Genomic DNA, 22,736 nt, shown 5'->3' with positions numbered 1-22,736 from the left:
ACACTATTCAGCTGGTATGAAGGTGGAATTCAGTGAATCTAAGCATCGTGAGCTTAACTGCAAATTCATCTCTGCTACACTTGATGTAACCAAACTGAGCATGAAACCACAGCCACTGTGCAGCAGTCACACACTGTTCTGTACTTAAATCCATCACAGTGCAGCAAACTAACCTGTTTATCCTGCACTAACATGCAACTTTCAAATAAACCAGTGAGTCTGAAAGGAACTTTTAAAGAACACCGATCACATGACCTGTTTAATTTTGCCTCATTTATTTTCTGGTGACAAACGCCCCCTGTTGGCTAATGCTCAACTTATCTATGAGCTCTGATGAAATGAAAATCTATTACACTGATATTTGGTTTTTATCTTGCAGGTCAGTGAGTGAAATGCACCCAGTAAAATCAACAGAAAAAACTTCACATGTTCTTCCACGTTCGTAGAGAGGAGCTCATGGTTCGTAGAGACAGCTGCCAGAGACTGAGAAATGCAAGGACAGGTACAGATAAACTCAGCCTGAAAACATCTAAACATGTTACAGGAGTAACAAAACAACACACTTCACTCTGATGTCAACAGACAATTTTACATCTTGTAGCTGAAAGTGTGCACAGAATAATGATCATGATTTGGATCATAGACGAACATTAACTCTTCATGTGCTGGTGAGCTGCACTGAAACTGTGGCTGGGTAGACTCTGTCAAGTGTCAAGTGTCTGTTATTGTCATTACCATGTGCAGTCGTACAGTACAGAGTGAAATGACAGCTTTCCTCCGAGGCCCTGGTGCTACATATGACATATAATAGAAAAACACGGCACTACGTAAAGTGCAATGTGCAAAAAATTGCAAAGAAAACAAGACAAGACAGTGCAACACTAGACAGAACAGGGCGACACAGACACAAGACAGTGCAATGGAAATGTGCAAAGTGCTGAGTTTTGTAGACGAGTGCTTAGCAGTGACGTGTATGAAGGTGTGTGTGTGTGTGTGTGTGTCAGTCCAGTCACTGAGTGTTCAGGAGTCTGACAGCTTGGGGGAAGAAACTGTTCCATAGTCTGGCAGTGAGGGCCCGAATGCTCCGGTACCTCTTTCCAGAAGGCAGCAGGGTGAAAAGTGTGTGTGAGGTCCTCCATAGTGCTGGTGGCGTTGCAGATGGAGCGGGTGCTGAAAGTGTCCTTGGTGGTGGGATGAGAGGCTCCAATGATCTTCTCAGCTGCTCTCACTATCCATTGTAGGGTATTGCAATTCGATATGGTGCAGTTACCACACCAGGCAGTGATGCAGCTGCTCAGGATGCTCTTGACAGTCCCTCTGTAGAAGGTGGTAAGAATGGATGATGGCAGATGGGCCTTCCTCTGCTTCTGCAGGAAGTAGACACGCTGCTGGGCTTTTTTGGTTATGGAGCTGGTGTTGAGGAACCAGGAGAGGTTCTCCACCAGGTAGTGACCAAGGAATTTGGTGCTCTTGACAACCTCCACAGAGGATCTATTGATGTTAAGTGGGCAGTGATCTCTCCGTGCTCTCCTGAAGTCAACAATCATCTCTTTTGTTTTGTCCACATTCAGAGACAGGTTGTCAGCTCTGAGATGAGTTTGAATCCCTGTGATCTTGACCTCAAGTTCAGAGTCAACTTTTCTGAGATCACCTGTGATTTTCACATTTACCAGAAGTGCAGCTGCTGAGAGGCTGAGGGGTAGCCGCCAAAATGTTTTAGAAGATGAAAAAGTTCATGTGAGACAAGATTCAGCTCTGTTAATTTTTTTATACTTTTATTTAAAACATATAAATGTGTGTGAAAAGGTTCTTCCTCAAATCACATTTTATCGTCACAGGGAGAAGATGATCTGCAGGATCCTGCTGCTCATCATCCTCACCTCATGTGTCTCTGGTTAGTTTACAGCTTCACTTTATGAACTCCAAATAAAGCTCAACAACAGATTTGTTCCAGTTCTCAGTGTGTCTGCTCCTCTCTTTCCCTCTCTGTCTCCTCAACAGGATCATTTGTAGTCAATGTGACACAGACCTGCTATCAGGCAGAGGAGAACCACAACATCACACTGGAGTGGACGTTCACCACCAAACCTGACAGATCCACCAAAACTCTCAACATCCTCTGTGAACTCTTCATCAGTGATAAACTCTCAGTCCTGTATCAGGTTCATGAAGGTGTTGAGGTGTCAGAGTCTCAGGATGAAACGTTTTCAGGACGAGTCCAGAGTGACAAAGACGCCCTCAGAGAAGGACGAATCAGACTTCAACTGTCCAGACTCAGGACTGATGACTCGGGTCTGTACAGAAGTGAAGTGCAGACAAATGATGGCTGCAGCTTTCAGGATTGTAAACTCAGTGTTACTGGTAAGTTGATTGAGTAGAACTTTTAAACTGAGTGTCATATTTTAGTTGAACTTTAGGATAATAAACTTTGGTGAAACATTTTATGAACTTTCAGGATAAAAGAACATTTTCTGTCCTTCCAGCAGCTGCTGATGAGCAAAACATCAAACCAACAGTGAACCCACAGACAGAGAGTCGTTGAAGGATCAGCCTCTATGCTGCACTCACACTGACAGCAGCTGCTGCAGCTCTGCTCATCACACTGAGTTTAAAAACCAAAGTCCTGAGATTTTAACTGTGGATGCTCATAGTTACAATGTGCAGTTTTCTACTTTTCCTAATGTTACTGTTTATAGTAAATTATAGTAGCACCATATGATGGGGAGATGAAACAAACATTGGATGAAAAACTGTTGGGTGATATTGCATCTGAATGGAAACAGAATAACTTTGTTATTAATCCTCAGGAAAATCACCTCCAGAGTGAGGAAGAGATTTATTGCCACCGGTACAAAGGATTTCCTGTGACGGTCAGTTCTGCATTTCGGGGCGATGAGTCTTTTGCTGCGGGTGCGCCGATGGTCCAGCATGGAGGCGTGCATGGGGTGGGAGGGGTTGTCCGTGATACAAAGAAGCTTTTTTAGCATTCTCCTCTAAAACACCCCCTCCAGGTTCTCCAGTCTGACACCCAGGACAGACCCAGCCTTGTTAATCAGTTTGTTCAGCCTGTTGGCATCGGCTGTCTTCACCCTACTGCCCCAGCACACAGCTGCAAAGAACACAACACTCTCCACCACAGCGTCATAGAACATGGTCAGCATTTTCCTACCAACGTTAAAGGACCTGAGCCGCCTCAGTAGGAAAAGCCGACTCTGCCCTTTTTTAAAGACAGCACTGCTGTTCTTGGTCCATCCAGTTTACAGTCCAAGTGTACCCCCAGGTCTCCACGTCAGCCCCTCTGATGGTGATGGGGTAGGAGGAGGAGCTTCCTAAAGTCCACGATCAGTTCCTTTGTCTTTGTGATGTTAAGTTGTAGATTTTGTAAATATGAACACTTCACTGAGTTCTTTTGATTCCTCAGAGGCATCCGATGGAAGACAAAACACTGCTCAGTTGACCATTTAACACTTTATTACTTCTAGAAGGGAGATGCGTCCTGCACGACTCGCTGCTGCGGATCTCAAAATGGTGGTGTGCCCCTAACAGTGTTATTACAGACGCTCTCTCATTCTAGTCTAAACAACAGTGTCTCAGTAACTTTCCACTAGAGATGGTCCCCTCTTATCTACATTTTCCCAGGTAAGTGTGAGCGAGAGTCTGCAGCTTTCTACTCTCCAAGGACACAAGGTCTCATGCATTTATTTTTCAGGGCTGTGTCCACTTAATACTACACTGTATAACTTTTAACACTTATTAATAAAAAAGCAGCATTATTGAGGCACTGCAAATTATTTATTCCCAACAATTTCCAGCTGCTGTTTGTGATAAACTTTAACATTTTTCCTTCAGTTTTCTTTCAGTGATGACACACAAATATGTATGACAGCAGGTGTGAAAACAGGAGTGCTGTAAAGTGTGCTGATGACTCTGTTATTGTTAGTCAGCTCCAGGATGATGAGAGCAGCCCAGTCCTTGATGATGCTGTTAGATGCTGTGATGAGTCCTGTCTTCATTTAAACAGACACCATCACTGATTTTAGAAAATGCACTCATACACAAGAGGTCACGTCCATTAAGGGTCAGGGTTTCCGCTTCTACACTCATTTGTGTCCAGAGCGTCTAAAATAACTGCTGTGATTTATAGTTTGCTTTTTCTGATCTTTGGAGTCAGAAATTTTTGAGGACTCAGCTGTGAAACTGACTCTGATGATCTGTGAAACATTTCGATGACTCTGTCCTTGTGCGTGTTTGAGAATAAAGGGTTTCTGTTCTTTATACACAGTATCTTCTATTACTATTATAAACTACATCTCCATTATTCAAGGCAATCTTCAGGGTGCGGTCATCCTTGGTGTACACTCCTCCCACCATCACCACAAATCAGGTGAAGCACAAGGTCAACGCAGCTCAAAATATCAGTGGTTACTCAGCCCAGTGTGATAGCAGAGCATGAAACTCACAACAAAAGCAGTTTGTTCACATTTTTTGGTTTGTTTTCTTTTTACTGACACTCATAAATTTGTAAGGAACACATTTTAATTTGATGTCTGCAGCACCAGCCTGGTGTCTAACAGCAAGCACTGGTTCACTCTGTGATGAAGCGACAGCATCCGCCCACCTCTGACTGTGAGTTCAGACAAGTGTGTTGTAAGCTTTCATGGAGAGTCTACCTAGTTTTGATGCTGCTGCAAGCTGAGAATTATTATCAGAAATAAAGTTCACCTGACTGAAAAGGTCTTAAAAACCTACCAGCATCAAACCATCCTGCCCCTAAATGTTTCCACCTTCATCTTTTAAAAGTTAATACTGCGCACATGTGCATCAGTCAGTGCACATGAGAGAAAGCAGATGAAGAATCGTGCTCAGCGACTCAGGAATAGTAGTGAATTTACGTTGAAACACAATTAACTAGATTAACAGTTGTTACATGAGCTGCCATGACACTGCTCTGGCTTATCTTCTGCCGTCTTTGGACAGTTTTGGAGCTCACCATCACCACAGAACCCAACCCTGAGGTGAGAACAGTTCATGTCACGTACAGCTCCGTGGACACGTTCCTAATCAGAGCCACACAGTAATCCAGGAGCAACTGAGTGAAGAGATCCTGCAGGACTAAAGCACACAGCTACATTCAGACACATAAGAGGAAACGCGGCCATTAGAGAGGAGTGCAGCTGTACTAGGAAGTACAACTGCATGAGAAATAAATTATTATGTTGGAAGTGATTTCTGAAGTAAGAAAAAAAAAGAAACATTGGGCATTGTGTTAAAGTAGTTCCCAGTTGCTAACATGCCAATATCATAAGCTCTCATATTTTCATGTTGGGTCTAGTTCAGACATTTATGTCCAGATTTGTTATTATGCATGTAGAATAACGCAGAGTCATAAAGATACTTGCAAATCAGGTCATTTCTTTATTTTGTTTATAAGCCCTTTAGTAATCCTGCTGACTACAGTGTATTTACCATTTTAAACAAAAAAATACATTTAAAACACATGACACATCAGATATGACTTTTTGTGTTAGATCCTGGTTGGACAGAGAACAGAGGGGGTCACTGGTCTAACAAACATTTCTGTAGCCCCAACTTTAACCTTAAAACTTTAAAAAGTAAAATATTTTAGGGTAAATCAAAGTGCACGTTTTTCTTGCTTCCATTGCAGTGGTTGTAGTTCTTGTATATTTGGTCAGTCAGTGTAATAATCAGGATCATGAACAGGATCAGATGTCGTGATGAGTGACTGAAGTCAGACTGTAGATTTTCCTTCTTCTAACTTTAATGTGAAACATGTCGCTTGTTCTGTTTGGGAGATCAAGTCCAGTGTGTTCACTAAAATCAGACATTTGAATCACAACATCAATAATTTTATGATCACTAACTTGTTGTGGATTTTATTATGACATATATACCTGTATACACTAGACAAGTAATCATAAATAAATCATCCACTTTGTGTAATCATATATACTCACATATACTATGAACCATCAGTAAGAAATAACATCTCCCTTCAGCCACAGATTACAGCTATGAATTCAATTAATAATAGAGTTTAACCTTTAATTCATTCACATTATTTAGGTGGTTTCTAAGCTGATGCCCTAAATGTCATGGTGCTGGGTCGGTGAGCGTTTTGAGTTTATTGTTATTATTTTCTAGTTTATTCTGATTTTGTATTAATTCTTTGGGTTTAGTTCTCGTGTCTTATTGTCCCCACCTGTGTCTCTGTGCTCTGTTTGTGTCCCCGGGTTTTGTGTTTGTAAAACAGTCTGTGAGGTTCCTGTTTTACTTTGTAGGTCTGTGTCTCGTTATGTCCACCCCTGCATGTCACTTCCTCATTACCTGGTTTGTATTTACAGTGTGTGTTTGCCTCTGTTCGTTGTCGCTCCATCTGTGTATTTTGGTATTCCTTGCGGCTCTCTGCTCTCCTTTCCCTGCATGTCCTCATGTTTTCAGGTTTGTTTATTAGTTTTCCCAGTTCAGGCTTTAGTTGCTCCCTGTTCCTTATTTCCTGTTTTGTACTTTACTTTCATTACAAATAAACACTCACTCGCACCCCAGCCAGTACCTGCATTTTGGATCCTTCTCTCACTACACCACACGACTGCTGCCCCAGCCGTGACACTAAACAAGCGTTTCTAAACATACGTTAAAATGCACAGATGGTATGGCATTACTATGTTTTTTTATGCACAACAAAACAGCAGAGAATGTAATTCTCTAAGTGTCTTGTATGGCTGAGATTGAATCAGTCTTAGTAGATATTCTGGAAGATCCTCATGCAGTTTGGAGTACGTGAAAAGCATGTCTCACTGTGCTGTAAATAGCCTATGTACTCTTCCAGCTCTTGTGAGGATGCTCTGCATGTAGCACACTCACACAGAGAAGCTGGATGTTGGACGACAACACAGAGGCTCTTTGTTTCACTGCACACGTGTCATTACGCTACATTATATTGCCAAAAGTATTCTCTCGTCTGTCTTCACACACATTGAGCCCATCCTTTGCAGCTACAGCAGCCAACTATTCTGGGAAGGCTTTCCACAAGGTTCAGTTGTGTGTTTATGGGAATTTTTGACCATTCTGATGTTGGGTAAAAAGGCCTGGCTTGCACTCTCCACTCTAATTCATCTCAAAGGCGTTCTACCAAGTTGAGGTCAGACTCTGCTGGTCAGTCAAGTTCTTCCACACCAAACTCCCTCATCCACATCTTTATGGAGCTTGCTTTGTGCACTGGTGCGCAGTCGTGTTGGAAGAGGAAGGGTCCATCCGAAAACTGTTCCCACAAAGTTGGGAGCATGAAATTGTCCAAAATGTCTTGGTACGCTGACGCATTAACCCTCTGGGCTCTATCCTGGGACTTTTCTTTTTTCAACCATTTTCATTCTGTTAATACAAATGGAATGAAATTTCCCAAAGGTTTATATTTGTTCTGATTTTTTAATTTTCAACATCAGCTCCTTAATAATATCAATAATATTCACTATACACCAAATTGTTCCTCTTGACTCTATCGTGGCCATTTTTGGCCAATTGAAACCCATTATAACCACTTTTTTGATTCCTTGTTATTGACACTACTAAATCATGCAATTTAGGTAAAATGCTTTCATTTTAAACTCAACACATGAAAATTGTAGTTTTTAATATTTTTTTACAAAATTACATCATTTACCCATTTTTGGCCAAACAAGCAATTTCATGTAACATTTCTAGTTTCTAGTAGCGGCCTTTGATGGCTGACCACACTCCAATGGACCAAAATAATGAAACAATTTTGACATAGGTTTGATCTTAAGGATCTAATAGTTTGTGTTTGTGCATGACATTGCAGCACAAACATGTATTTGCAAGATAGACTGGAATAAATAATGACGCATCAAACATTACATAGGCTGCAGTGAATTTCTGTGGATGCTATTGAGCTTTGAGGTTCCCAGTCAAACTTAGCTTTGAAGCACATGTTAAAAGCACTTTTACTCTTGTATTTTTCATAAAAAGATATCATACCCAAAATATTAACTCTTAAAAAAAAAAAAACACCAATCACAGGACATTTTGCAGAATTCAAAGAAACAAACAAAGAAACAAACGACAAGTTTGTAAACGTGTCCTGGAGTTTATGCAGGTGCAGACGTTGCTACTGCTGTAAGTAAGCCTAACAGCTTCCAGAACATTTATTCTGGCTATATGGCAAGAAGGTCATCACTGCTTCAAGCACTGTCTGTATGATCTGGTCAGAGAGCAAGGACAGCAAGCAGTCCTCTGCCCTTGAAGAAAAGACATCTGCCCAAGATGAAGAAACTTCCTCTCCAGAAGATGAGGGGCCAATCTCCAAAGAGGCTGACTGCATCACCACTGATGTTGAGTACTAGCCAGTGCCTGAATCCTCTTCTTTGGGGGAGGATTGGGTTGGGGGGCATGGAGGTGGAGGCCGAGCAGCTGATGGAAAACAACATAGGAGCATTTTCTGAGACCGAGGAGCCGGTGACTGAGTGGATCCCTCATGAAAGGAAAACCATGTGGGTCCCACTACTGAAGAGAGACTTCTCTACAATCCAGTACCCACTGGTATCAAACCAGGGCTCACCCTGTATGCAGTTCCCTGCATTAGCAGCCTGAGATCTACTTTTGACTTTTTTATAACAAAGGAGATCTTTTAGCTGCTGTGCACCCTTACAAACCTGCACGGGAGGTAAAGGTGTGAGGATTGGAGGATTATAGATGAAGTGGAGATGTGAGCCTACACCAGAATAAAGCAATACATAGCATGTTGGATGACAACACTGGAAGTTCTCAGGAAGTAAAAAAAGGCATGGGGTTCAGACTCCAACTGACGGAGGAGCTCCAAGGACGTCTTTCCTTCGGGCACCTTGGCAGAGGAACTCCTCAGATGAAAACTGGCACAGAGGAAACAACCCAGAGCTTCCTCCCCAGCTCCTCCAGTTGCAACAGAGAAAGACTTTGTTGTCTGTCTGTCTTCACCAAAACTACCACGGCGATATCCCACATGCCAAAGCAACGGAGGAATGTGCTTCTTTTGAGCAATCCTGGACCACAATAGGCACAAATACAGCTTGGATAATTTAGAGAGGATGTTGGCACCTCGAGTTGTAGAAGGAAAACTAACTGCTGCCTCTTTTCTCCAATCTCCTGGATATCTTGGGATACGATGTCTTTGTCCCGCCGGAAACAACTCCACTGAAGTGGGGGAGTCCTCTACAACCTACAAATGAAGAGTGATCCTGGGAGAGCTAGGACACATGCTGGTGACCTCAACAACTGCAGAACACCCTTGTCCCTGATTCTCAGGCACTTCTGCCATTGATCTCAAGATACAGTAGTCTGAACCAGAGTGTGACCCACACCCCACCAACAAAATGAGAAGAAGTTGAAAAAGGCGCACCTCCAGGATTGGAACAGCAGCCTCTTGCACCAGGTGTAGAAAGTGTGCCTACAAAAACCACTCTAATGTGGTTAGCACATCCTGCTGCTAATGAGGATGCACACAGAAGCTCACACACACTGGAATATAAATGTTGATCATTTCAGTGGTTATTTGGTCATTAAATGGCTTTTCTGGCCACTAAAACACCATTTGTGATTTTTTTTTTTGGCCATTCATCCCCCCCAAAAAATGATACTAACCTACAATGATGATTAAAAATATATTAGGTTTCATCATTCATATGCTGAATTTTTTTGCTATTCCCCCCGAAAATATAGTAATAATACGTAATCTGACTGGTATTCAAAGCGTATAATTTCTGAATTTGAATTATATTTTGGTTTTCATGACTAGGAGCGGTGCTAATTTGAAAAAAATAAGTCAATGAAAGTAGAAAAATGTTTTAATATATATGAATTTTATAGCATTTTGTGAATCTAAACTGGGGGTGGCCATTTTTGACCACAAACAAGCTGAGAGGGAGTTTTTTTGTTTTTCTGTCACTGCACAAAAAAACACAATGCACAAAACTCATTGATACTGTTAATTATTGCTATGCATCTAACCTCCATCATGGTTAGAAAATAAATCAGTTTGCATGTATTATTTAGAAAAAAATAGGGATTTTATGCTTTTGTCCCTATGTAAATCATTAAAATTATGTTATTGAACTGGTATTTAAAGGGTTAAAATTCTGAATTTGAATGAAATTTTGGTCTTGATAAACAGCACTGATGCTAATTTAAAAAATCAAGTCAAAAAAGTGGAAATATTTCTTAATATATATGAATTTTATAGCATTTTGTAAACATAAACAGGGGGTGGCCAAAAGGGGAGTTTTTTTGTTTTTCTGTCACTGCACAAAAACAACCAAAGATGCATAAAAGTCATTGATACTGTTAATTATTGCTACACATCTAACTTCCATCATGGTTAGGAAATAAATCAGATGGCATGTTTTATTTGGAAAAAAATTGGGGTTTTATGATTTTTTTCCATTTATGAGTTCTTAGGATTATGTGATCTAACTGGTATTTAAAGGGTTAAAATGTTGGTCTTGATAAACTGCACTGATGCTAATTTAAAAAATTAAGTCAATGAATGTGGAATTTGTTTTTAATAAAAAAAAATTTTTTCATTTTGTAAACGTAAAGAAGGTGTCACGACTGCCGGGGTGAGCCGTGTGGTGTTGAAGGAAAAGGACCCAAAATGCAGGCAGTTGACTGGTGATGAGAGTGATGTTTGTTTACCGACGTGACAAAAACAGGAAAGAAGGGTGGGGAGATAACTGAGACCTAAACTGGAGGAAACTAAAGAACAGACCTGAACATGGGACAAAGAACACACTGAAGTACACAGAGTTACACAGAGAAATGCAGACGAGCAGAGGCAAACACACACTATAAATACACACCAGGTAACGAGGAGATGACACGCAGGGGTGGACACAGCTGAAACTAATGGACATAACGAGAAGCAGACCTACAAAGTAAAACAGGAAACACACCGACTGTTTTACAACACAAAACTCGGGCACACGAACAGAGCACAGAGGGAAGACACAGGTAGGGACGATAAACATGACAACCAAACCCAAAGAACTAATACAAAATCAGAATAAACACCAAACACAAGATGAAACCAAAAGGAAACACAAAACGCTGAGTCAATGACCCAGGACCATGACAGAAGGGGTGGCCATTTTTGGCCACGAACAAGCTGAGAGGGAGTTTTTCTGTTTTTGCTCTCCCTGTGCAAAAATAACAATGCTTTATAATCAATGTTGATGTGAATCAATCACATGTCCCAGACTCTACTATTATTAATACAAGAAATTCCAGTAGCACTGCAGATAACATTGTGTGATTTGAGTTTTGTCTTCCAACTGGTGCAGTGGACAAACAAACTGGTGTTTAAAGGGTTAAAAATGTAAAAAGTAATAACTATTTTATATTTATGAAAAGAACTGAAGTTAGTTAAAAGCTTCATGCAGAAAAAATGACAAAAAACATAAAAATAATAAAAATTACAGACCCAATCTGTTGGTGGACACCTTTGGCCACGAACAAGCTGAAAGGGTAGTTTTGAACAAACCCAGAGAATGCTAATTTTATGACAACAAGGGAAACAAACTCATGTTTTAGAATATTTTACGTCACATGTCACTGTAACTATAAACAAAATCACAGCAAGAGAGAAAAGAAAAATAGAGAAAAAACTAAGAAACAGTAAAACGATATGAGTGCAGGCGATTAGCATGAAGGTTTACGGTGTACAACTTTACCTCCAGTTAACGGTGCAGAATGTAACGGTCCAGCTGAGCAGAAACGTTACCGGGCCGCCTTGACAAACACAGGAAGACACGCCCCTTTTCAGGAAGTAGCGCAAAGAATTTTGAAACTATCAAGAGAACCACAACCTGACACTGCAGTAGAAGGAACTCATATAATACTTGAACTCCCAGTCCTGTATTGTGTTCACGAAGGAACTGAGGCTCAGAGTCTGTCCAGAATCAGGACTGATGACTCTTGTCTGTACCTGTGTGAGGTGAATCAATGTCATGGCTTTGGCAGATTTATCTTAGTGACACTGGTAACTGGATCAGGTAATTAAGTAAAATTTTAAACTCCTTCAGTTCTACATGACTTTCTTTTCAGATGAATAATAATCTGCTTGGAAATGTGTGTGAAAATAATTTTAGTGGTTATTAGTGATTTTAAATACTTGGTTAAGATGTGTTTGTGTCTCTGCAGCAGGGAGAGAAAACCTGAGACATCAAACACAGAGAGAGGAGGAAGGATCGGCCTCTACTGTGGACTGACAGCAGCTCTGCTGCAGATGGTCGATTTCACTTTAAATAGAACACGTGTTTGAGTAGAGGCAAAAAAACACAATCACAATAGCAAATGAAATATAGCCATCCCAAATCCACTCAGTTGTGTGGATGTGCAGAAAAAAATGAAGAGCAATTAGAGAAAGAATAGAGAGTCTTCAGACCCTCTTCTTCTCCATGCACCTTGAAACTATAAGTGAAGTTGTGGTAGAAGTTTTTTTTTTTCTGATTTGTTTCCATTTATAAAGCTATTGGTTTATTATTACTTATATTGCAGTAATATTTCTGCTGTCTGCCAGTTTTTGAGTTCTGCTTTGATCCACAGTGATCTGCTTCTTTATTGTCTGATCTCATAAAAACTGTCAGACTGCAGCTGTGAGTTCAGACCTTCAGGATTCATTTACAGCTTTAATTCTTACACACTATAGATTAATCTTGTTATTGTTAATCTGAAACTCTGCTGCATTTACTGATTTTAATCCTGTGTCTTGCAGCGCACTGATATTTTCTGTCTGATAATAATTGCTATCCTGTAAATGTGAATCAGCCTGAAATGAAATCAGTGAGTTGTTAACACTGGTGTTGTTTTATTGCACTTTTTCTATAATGAAATCTTCACCTGGCTGCAGGTTTACAGCTGTGTGTGTTTCTGCACCATCGGGATCTTTATGAAATGACCCAAAGACCTCTGACTGGTTCCAGTAACCTGATAGATTTTTGGTTTGTGTTTATTTCTACTTTTGTGTTTCTGATTGAGTCCAGTCTAAACTCCAACATTCACTCATGTTTTTAATAATGTGCAGCTATGAATAAATTCAAATGTTTCCTGTTTGCTCTGCATCTTTTTAAACAAACATTTTAGTTTTTTCTTCATTTGTGTTTCCACCTTCAGCCTCTTTCTTCTTTCTTCCAGCTGAGATGGATTTAAGGTGGAAATGAGACAATCGGTTCATGAGCTGCCAGGACGTCAAATATCAGTGGACTGTTGTGCAGTTTATTTATTGTGTTTGTCTTTATCGCCTCCATGTGGACATTTATGGGAATCAGTCAAGTGAAGAAGTTGAATGATTGTTAAATAAATGGCGGCTTTAATAATGGACAGCAGGGGTTGTTGTCAGGTGTCGCTGTGTGCAGGCAGGAATAGGACCCAAAGTGCAGACTCACAGCAGGCAAAAGTGTACTTCAAAACTCAACTTTTATTGCTGGATGGCAAAACGTAACAAAAATCCAAATAAACTTACATGAGCAGGCAGACGGCACACACAGCATAAATGAGGGTAGATCACGACACAGACACAGAGAAACACAGGGCTTAAATACACAGAGGGAGGGAAACACAACTGGGGCAAATCAGGCCTAACGAGACAAGGGGAAGCGAAACCAGATACATTAACATCAGACATGGACCTTCAAAATAAAACAGGAAACATAACACTGAAGACTGAACTAAAGACACAGACTCACACGCAGGCACTGCAACAGAGGGAACAGAGACGTGGGACCAGGACAGACACTGACTGGACACGGGGAAATAGCAGACAGGGGAGACAGCAACTAAGGATTACACAGAGACAAACCATAAGACACAACTCTAACAAAGAGACCAAAGAATAGAAATGATAAATAATATATAAACTCAAAACCCTGGGTCAATGACCCAGGCATCCTAACAGTTGTAGGTTTAAACTTTTAGGGGGACTCAGCTGCCAGTCATACATGCAGAGCCTTGTAATTAATATCAATGCAATATGTAAATGTAATGAACCCTTTTCACATATGCAAACCTCATTCCAACTGGATAACCAGACAATGTTACCGTCCAAAGCAACTTAAATAGTCAGTTGACCCATTGTAGTGTCTAAGAATATTGGAGCCTTCAGGTATCAAACCTGAGGCTCAGTCATTAAAGATGTTAAAGAACTATTTGTGACAAAGCAGATAAGATGAAACATTATTTCACTCTGTTAATCACACAGAGGCAGTCCAACAAATCCTCCAGCACTTAAAGGATTTTATTCAGCACAGATGCTGGAAAATCCCCCTCCACTCCATCAACCTGTACACGAAGCAACTGGTAACAGAGATGTTTTATATTAAAGTTTCTAATTCATACAAACCCTCCTTTATTATGCAGACTCAGCACAGAGTCATGAGTGGAGAATAGATTTGTAGTCCGTCACATCAATGTAGTGTCACCATCCTGTTCAACCATGTTTACAATGAATCCTCTAAAATGCTGCCATTCATATCAGTGCGGTCCACTGGTGGGCCCATTTTATATGAGCTCTTTAAATGACTGTAACTCCGTCATTGTGTATGTTAGAGATATAATATGAACGGTTTTGAAAAGAAGAAAAGCTGCACTTTACGGAGATATTTGGTGTATTATGGTAGCACAAACTGTTCACAAGCTACTGATGTCTGAAAAAAGAAAAGTCTATTCCTCTTAGGTGTTACCATGGGTGATTTGCACCACTGTGGCTCCTCGACCAGTTGGGCAAGAGAGACATTTCAGATGGTTACTGGAAGAGGAGAAGATGTGCTTTACGAAACGTTACGGTGCATCATTAGAAAGCACGAGTAACAATGGTCCAATCACAAGTAAGAATTGATGACGCACGGAGCAGAGACGCAGGTGTGGAGAAGTGGCAATGCCCCCCAAAAAGGCCTGGAGATTTAAAAACCTGAGTGGCCCAGGCTAAAAAACGTTTTTGTACGTATTTATTATTCATATTTAACGTTGATGTCGTGTTACATTTTGTTCCTGCTGAATATCAGTTTCTACTTAACTAAATATCTGAAAAAAACAGAGTCCGTTTATTTCCACTTTAAGCTGTTGTTCCATTGTAATAACAATACAATAATGTAAAATGACAGATATTGAAAGTGGAGTTTATTCTGACAAAAGGGGCAAAAACATTCACTTATAGTATGATTTCTGACCCTTTTACAGCCAAAATAACCAAATAAGGCAGTCTGTATAATACTGGGTCAGTAAAGAGTTAATATTGACTGGTTCTCACATACCAGTATTTAGCCACGTCCCTGCTCAAGAAGATTTTGTGTGATCAACTCGACCGTAATAACAGAAAAAAACTTTTAAAGAAGGATCAGAGTTTCTTTTTATTTCTGTCAAACATTTATCACATATTTGTGGAGATGAATGTGTTTGAAAACCCTTTAATTTGTTTACTGTCAAATATACCAACTACTACACCTGCTGAGAAGCAGAAGGAGCTCGAGGTGAGACGACTAAACATCCAGCAGAGAATCCAGGAGCGAGAGAAAGATGTGAAGCTGCTTCAACAGGAGGTGGAGGCCATCAATGGCTCTGCTGATAAAGCAGTGGAGGACAGTGAGAAGATGTTCACTGAGCTGATCCGTCTCATCCAGAAAAGAAGCTCTGATGTGAAGCAGCAGGTCAGATCCCAGCAGGAAACTGAAGTGAGTCGAGTCAAAGAGCTTCAGGAGAAGCTGGAGCAGGAGATCGCTGAGCTGAAGAGGAAAGACGGCGAGCTGGAGCAGCTCTCACACACAGAGGATCACAACCAGTTTCTACACAACTACCCCTCACTGTCAGCACTCAGTGAGTCTACACACTCATCCAGCATCAATATTCGTCCTCTGAGCTACTTTGAGGATGTGACAGCAGCTGTGTCAGAGACCAGAGATAAACTACAGGACATTCTGAGAGAGGAATGGACAAACATCTCACTGACAGTCACTGAAGAGGATGTTTTACTGTCACCACCAGAGCCAAAGACCAGAGCTGAATTCTTAAAATATTCATGTGAAATCACACTGGATCCAAACACAGCAAACACACATCTGTTATTATCTGAGGGGAACAGAAAAGTAACATTAATGAAACAACAACAGTCTTATTCTGATCATCCAGACAGATTCACTGACTATTATCAGGTCCTGAGTAGAGAGAGTCTGACTGGACGTTGTTACTGGGAGGTGGAGCGGAGAGGTGGAGAAGTTGGTGTAGCAGTCGCATACAAGAATATCAGCAGAGCAGGGGGGGCGATGAATGTGGATTTGGATACAATGACAAATCTTGGGCATTATATTGGTACTCAGGAAGTTTTCAATTTCGACACAACAATGTCCAAACTGACCTCTCAGGTCCTCGGTCCTCCAGAGTAGGAGTGTACCTGGATCACAGAGCAGGTATTCTGTCTTTCTACAGCGTCTCTGAAACCATGACTCTCCTCCACAGAGTCCAGACCACATTCACTCAGCCGCTCTATGCTGGACTTTGGCTTGGGTTAAATGGAGACACTGCAGAGTTGATTAAAGTCAAATAGAGAAGACAGGTTCATGTTGATCCCTGACCATTATATGTACTTGTGTAGTTTCTAAATGAGGCTTTACACTTTAGAAGCTGAGAAGTTCAGTGGTCCATTGATGTGTGAAAATAATATTGCACTGATTCAAACTGTACTTACATTTATATACCTTACATCAATATAAATCTGAATTTGTTCTTATGGCTGATAATCATGTGAGTTTAAATGATACTACTCTTCATATTCAGCATGTTTGAAATCTGTCATCAGTCTGGTTAGTGGTTTTATTCTGTAGTTGCTGTAGTGGGTTGTCAAATGCAACAATATATTGGAGCTGCAGAGATTCATCAGTTAGTCAATGATTAGAGAATTGATTGTTTTATCATTATTTTAGTCACATTTAAAGCTGGTTCCAGTTTCTGAAATGTGAAGATTGTTGATTTTCTTGATCATATATGACTGTAAACTTAATGTCTTTGAGGTTTGAACCTTTAAAATGTAACAAAAATTAAACACTTAATGTTTGACATTTAATATCATTTTTCAGATGCAAGTTTGATCACACTTGATCATTTATACATTTAAATACAGACACTAAATGATACAGGCCTGTATATTGTGGAGTATAGACATGTGTCTTTGCCCTGAGATGTGTCTGGCAGGCAGAGCGTCTCCACAAATCTGAAGCTTCTGATTTGGAGAAAATGATCTGAGGGAGACACCTGGAATCTCAGCCTGGACACAAAGGGAATAAAATCAGCAGAGTTATAAACAAGTGGTGATGTTGAATGATTGGCAAATAAATGTCTGTTTTAATAATGGACAAAACTGGTTGAAATCGTTCCTCCAAAGCTTCTTCAGAAACTTGGCTTCAAAGAGGAAAAATGGTTTTTGTTTGTTTGCTTGTACCCCCCCTCAGGCCTTCTTGTCCAACATCAGTGTCTGACCTCACATATATGTGTCTGGAAGAATGTTCAAAAAGTCCCATAATCCCTTGTGGAAAGCCGTCCCAGAAGAGTTAGCTACAAAGGGTGGACTGACATCATATTAAACCTTGTGGATTAAGAATGGGACGTCCCTCAGTTTTATATGTGTGTGAAGACAGTTAAGCAAATACGTTTGGTAATATGGAGTATGTATCAACATACACAGTTTAAGTGCTGACTCATGTCAGGTTAGTATGACTGTAGTACTCTAACTTGCATTACTCATCAAAATTGGGAAAAAGAGACTCAGAAACTCCTTTGACTCGGCCTTTTGTGAACTGATTAGAAGCTGTCACTGTTCACTAATCAGCCAAGTCAGTCACACCACTTTAAAGTGAGATCGTCTGTTGGGTTGTGACGTTGTCTCATTCAAAATTAAACTGTGAGGTGAAAGTAGGTTTAAACACTTCCTGTGTTCATCTCAGAGGAAGTCCCACACAGTACCAAGAGCTTTGTAATCAGAAACAACTTCACATTCAACTAACGAACCACTAAGAGCATCGTGGTGCTTATATGGAAGAAGGTGATGTGTTTGTACCTTTTGGTTTTTGTGTTCCTGTTTCTAGAATGAAAGTTTGCTGGTATTTGCTGATATACGCAGGGTCTTACAATATTCTGCACACGATGAAGAGATTTTAGGAGAATACAAAAAGCTGCCATTACTTAGTTTTTACTGAGTTTATTTAAACGAATCAGTGAGGACCAACGAAATTCAGTCAGTTTGTGTTGTTTGTATTGACTGAGGTTTGTGTAGCTGTTGTGACACTGATGTCTTGGAAGGAAAACTACTTAGTTTTTGTGGTCCGGAGTCTATGGGGAATATTTCCTGTAGACTGTCTTCTTGGAGATGACTTAATATGTCCTGTGACTTATTAAAATGGAACCAGTTTCAGCACCAACACAAACACAGAAATCTGAATGTCTTATTTGATCTAGAAGAACTTACAATACTGTTTTTTAAACTTGCTGTGAGTCTATAAACTCTTAAACAATGCAGGAAACAGTTTGTATGAAGAAATTAATCCCTGAATTTTTAAACCCAGCTTGCCCATGTTTTAACAAAACCACATTACTCCATCTTCATTACACAACACTAGCCCTCTGTGAGATACGCAGTCAATTTAAAACTTTCATTGATTAGATTTGAAGCCTCGCTCGGTCTCCTACTTTAGGACCCCAACTCAAGGGTTCAGGTCATGAGTTTGAAGGTCTGAACTAACCTGGATAAAGTCAGTCACTTTGTTTAAGTCATGTCTTAAAAAATAAATTTATGGGACTGTTCTCCCCAAGTTTATTTGAAGTTTGTTTCCTATAAAGCTTCCACACCAACAATCCCACACCAGCCATCTGAACTCAAAAATCGGTGTCTCAGGTTGGAGTAGATGTGCAAAGAAAAAAGAAATAAAAACACAGACACTTGTATGTTCAAAGTTTAAATGAGAACATTGAACCTATCCAGTCCACTGAATCCAGAGTAGTATTTGCTGTAGTATAAAGAAATGTCACAAGGTAGCGCTATTTTAACAAAATAAAATGTCAGTCTGTAAATACAAAAAAACCCACCTTGGACTAAGAGCTGATAATGTTAATACCATAAACATGTTGTGTATATCACAGTGTAAGTTTTAAATATCATAAGTCAGCAGGTTATTATAATATACAAAAAGCAATATTATAAACAGTGTTGGGTAAGTTACTTTAAATTAGTAACTTAGTTACATTACTAGTTACTTCTATCAAAAGTAACTCAGTTACTTCAAGTTACTCGTTACTTTCAGAGTAACTAGTTACTAGGGAAAGTAACTTTGGTTTTACTCAGAATTCTCTTGTTAATGTGTTGCTTCCGTAACTGGATACCCAGCAAGATTGCCAGTCTTCTAGCTTGCTTACTTGCCACAAGTGCACTGTGCTACCTACCAATAGAAAGGAAAAAATAATGTGCACATTTCCACGAGAGAAATCCCACGCCTGATTCTATCCTAGCCTGCTTTTTACATCCAACACAAAAACTGCAGTCGTGGTGCTTTCGATTGTACTCAGAACTCGGAAATTCTGCCTTCTGAATAGGAAGATGTAGGTAACACCAGACTCCAGATGAGCTGCATACAGAGCTGGACTGGGACAAAAAAATCGTCCCGGGCATTTTGACTAGAGACCGGCCCACCATTATAGGAAAAATCATAAAGCCTTTGAATGAAAATAAACACTGTTGTGACAGTGATCTACACTGTTCTGATGGTATATATGTATCAATCTATCAATTGTTTGTTGTAAGACTCAGATAATTATTTTTTTAAAAGTGAGACATTTTAAATGAGAATAAGAAAGTATTTCTCTGTGCCCCCCTTTCCCTTTTAAAGCCCTACATGGACCCCTGGCAACACTTTGCTAGACCCGCCCCTGCACAGTTACCAGCTGTCAGCTACTCAGAAAACGATCCTGGTGTTATTTGTCTCTCAGAAACAGTTCATAACTTCCCTTCAACTCATTCATGTTAACTAAAAGGTAAACCTGTTTCTCCATCACAGCTCTGATGATTCAGTAAGGACATCTCCTGGTTTCATCTTCATGTTTCCCTCTCATCACATAACCAAACCGACATCATGACCAGCAGGTTTACAGCTGTGGCTCCAGCCAACATCAGCTGATACTAGAAATTAATATTAAATAAATTCTAACAACAGCCGATCAAGCTTGAAAGTGCAAGAGAGAAAAGCCGATCAGCTGATCATTGATCAGTTTCATGATTGAAGTAGCAACAGGAGAGAGAGGGTGAGAGGATGAGAGAAGAACCCAGCCAACATTTATATGTGGGGCCCATATGGTTTGGAAAGGGGCTGAAAAATGGGCCCCATATAGGATTGTCCACGGGTTCCGTAATGGCCCCATATTAAATGCCCATATAGGTGTTATGTTAGGAAAATCTGGGAACTACATGGGCCCCAACTGGGAAAAGTACACAGAAACCCACCTGGGCCCCATCTTTCAAGTTTTTTGTGGGTACCATGTGGGCACCACATAGGCTAAAAAGTGGGTTTTAAGTGGAATTGTCCGCGGGCTCCATAATGGCCCCATTTAATGAGCCCATCTCGGTGTTATATTGGTAAAATCTGGGAACTAGATGGACCCCAACTGGGCAAAGTACACAGAAACCCACCCAGGCCCCATCTTTCAAGTTTCTTGTGGGTACCATGTAAGTACCACATAGGCTAAAAAATGGGTTTTAAGTGGGATTGTCCGCGGGTTCCATAATGGCCCCATTTTATAAGCCCATCTCGGTGTTATATAGGTAAAATCTGGGAACTAAATGGACCCCAACTGGGCAAAGTACACAGAAACCCACCCGGGCCCCACCTTTCAAGTTGTTTTGTGGGTACCATGTGAGTACCACATAGGCTAAAAAGTGGGTTTTAAGTGGGATTGTCCGCGGGTTCCATAATGGCCCCATTTTATAAGCCCATTTTGGTGTTATATTGGTAAAATCTGGGAACTAAATGGACCCCAACTGGGCAAAGTACACTGAAACCCACCTGGGCCCCATTTTTCAAGTTCTTAGTGGGTACAACATGAGGAAAACATGAGCTAAAAAGTTGGAATGGCATTAGCAGTGGGTTCTGTATTTGCATCTTACTTCTAGTTTGAATTGACTAAGTTCTGGCACTGAGTGGGCCCCATGTAGTAAAACAGTCACAAAATCAATTTTTCAGACAGCTAATACGGGTTCTGTGACACAAAGACACCAAATATATTAAAGCTGACCGCAAACAAAATCTAGTTTGTAAATAAAACCATTTCAAAAATCACGAGGGTACACAAAACAACATTTTTCACATTTATTTTGTCCAACAACTGTGATTTTATGTAACTGTATTCCAAAGTGCGTAAACGTTTAAAAACTAGAAATGTCAAACTACAGCAAAATTCCTTAGATATTTGGAACTGTAGCAACATGGGGAAAAAGTCAGATGGAAAACTCAAAAGCTTATCTTGAATCAGCAGGGTTTCTTTTTTTGTTTTTTTACAGAGCCGTAAGTCTATTTTGTACCCTTGCAGCCCTCGGTCCCCCTCTGTCTTTAGCTCCAGTGAACCACTTGGACAGAGCCTTCTCTGCTTCTTGCAAGTTGACTTTTGATGTTAAATAATTCTTCAGTGCCTCTGCAAATGAAGAAGAAGAAAAATGGGCAAGCCAAAGTAAAGTTAATCTTAGCTTACTTCATTTGGTGATGATTTGCAAAGAACAATGTTTATTTCACTTTATTGCCTCAAAAAATATATACAAATTGCACGATAACCGATCTCAGTTACACTTTCAAACACTTTATTAAAAAAGTTTAGTTTTCTAAAGTTCAAATGTCTCAAGTGAAACTAACTTACCATACACAACATTAAAAAGACGCAAATCTCTGAACTTTTTTTTCCCCATGTCGGCCAAGCATGTTGTACTCCACAGCCAGCTCAGGTGATATGAGGAATTTCATCATCCTTCTTGTGGCATCGTCTACACTTGTTTCCCCTGTATCTGCTACCATGGCAACCTGAGGGGAACATACAAAAAGGACAGATTAGATACTGGCATCTGGTTAGGATGCCTCCCTGGTGAGGTGTTTTGGGCACGTCCCACCAGGAAGAGACCCAGAACACCCAGGATATGCTGGAGGGACTATGTTTTTCGGCTGGCCTGGGAATGCCTTGGGATTCCCCCGGAAGAGCTGGGCCAAGTCCCTGGAGAGAGCGAAGTCTGGGCCTCTACTTAGTACCGGATTGGGTCGAGGGGCAGCAGCCTAAGCTTAAGATAATGGACCGGAATGGAGGATAAATGGACGCTTTACATATTACTTAACGTTTACTGTGTGGTGATAAAAAAAATTATGGTAGTAAACACAAGCTAAACTAAAAATATTAATTGAGGTTCCTTAACCCTTTATCCCCAATAATGTTACGCAGGATAACTGGTAGGTCTGGTAGGTTTTTTCCACTACTGTATACTATATGAATGTAATCAAGGATTAATAACAGAAAAAAAAAAGAAATTGAAATTTTGCCATTTTTACTAAATGCAATCAAAATGTACATGAATAAAATATTTAAATTAGTCAATTCAAATTAATAACTCTAAAACACTGAACAAAATCAAGTATTTGACCCTGTGGTTTATTTTCGGACATCTCTTT

At 40.2% G+C, this 22,736-nt stretch overlaps 1 long non-coding RNA gene and 1 pseudogene across 1 annotated transcript; both read right to left on the bottom strand.

Annotated features, from left to right (window-relative positions):
- Nucleotides 1-22,736, bottom strand: part of LOC146390390 (polymeric immunoglobulin receptor-like) — a 78,377-nt pseudogene that overhangs the window by 9,293 nt on the left and 46,348 nt on the right.
- Nucleotides 21,385-22,248, bottom strand: LOC146390392 (uncharacterized). Its single transcript, XR_014799839.1, has 2 exons — nt 21,940-22,248; nt 21,385-21,720 (listed from the first exon to the last, which is right to left on the bottom strand). It is a non-coding gene; the product is annotated as an uncharacterized LOC146390392 (long non-coding RNA).

The sequence above is a fragment of the Perissodus microlepis genome, chromosome 3 (assembly GCF_051167445.1).
Source record: "Perissodus microlepis isolate ML-2025 ecotype Zambia chromosome 3, ASM5116744v1, whole genome shotgun sequence".
Classification (NCBI taxonomy): domain Eukaryota; kingdom Metazoa; phylum Chordata; class Actinopteri; order Cichliformes; family Cichlidae; genus Perissodus; species Perissodus microlepis.
This window is presented reverse-complemented; position numbering and strand designations above follow the sequence as displayed.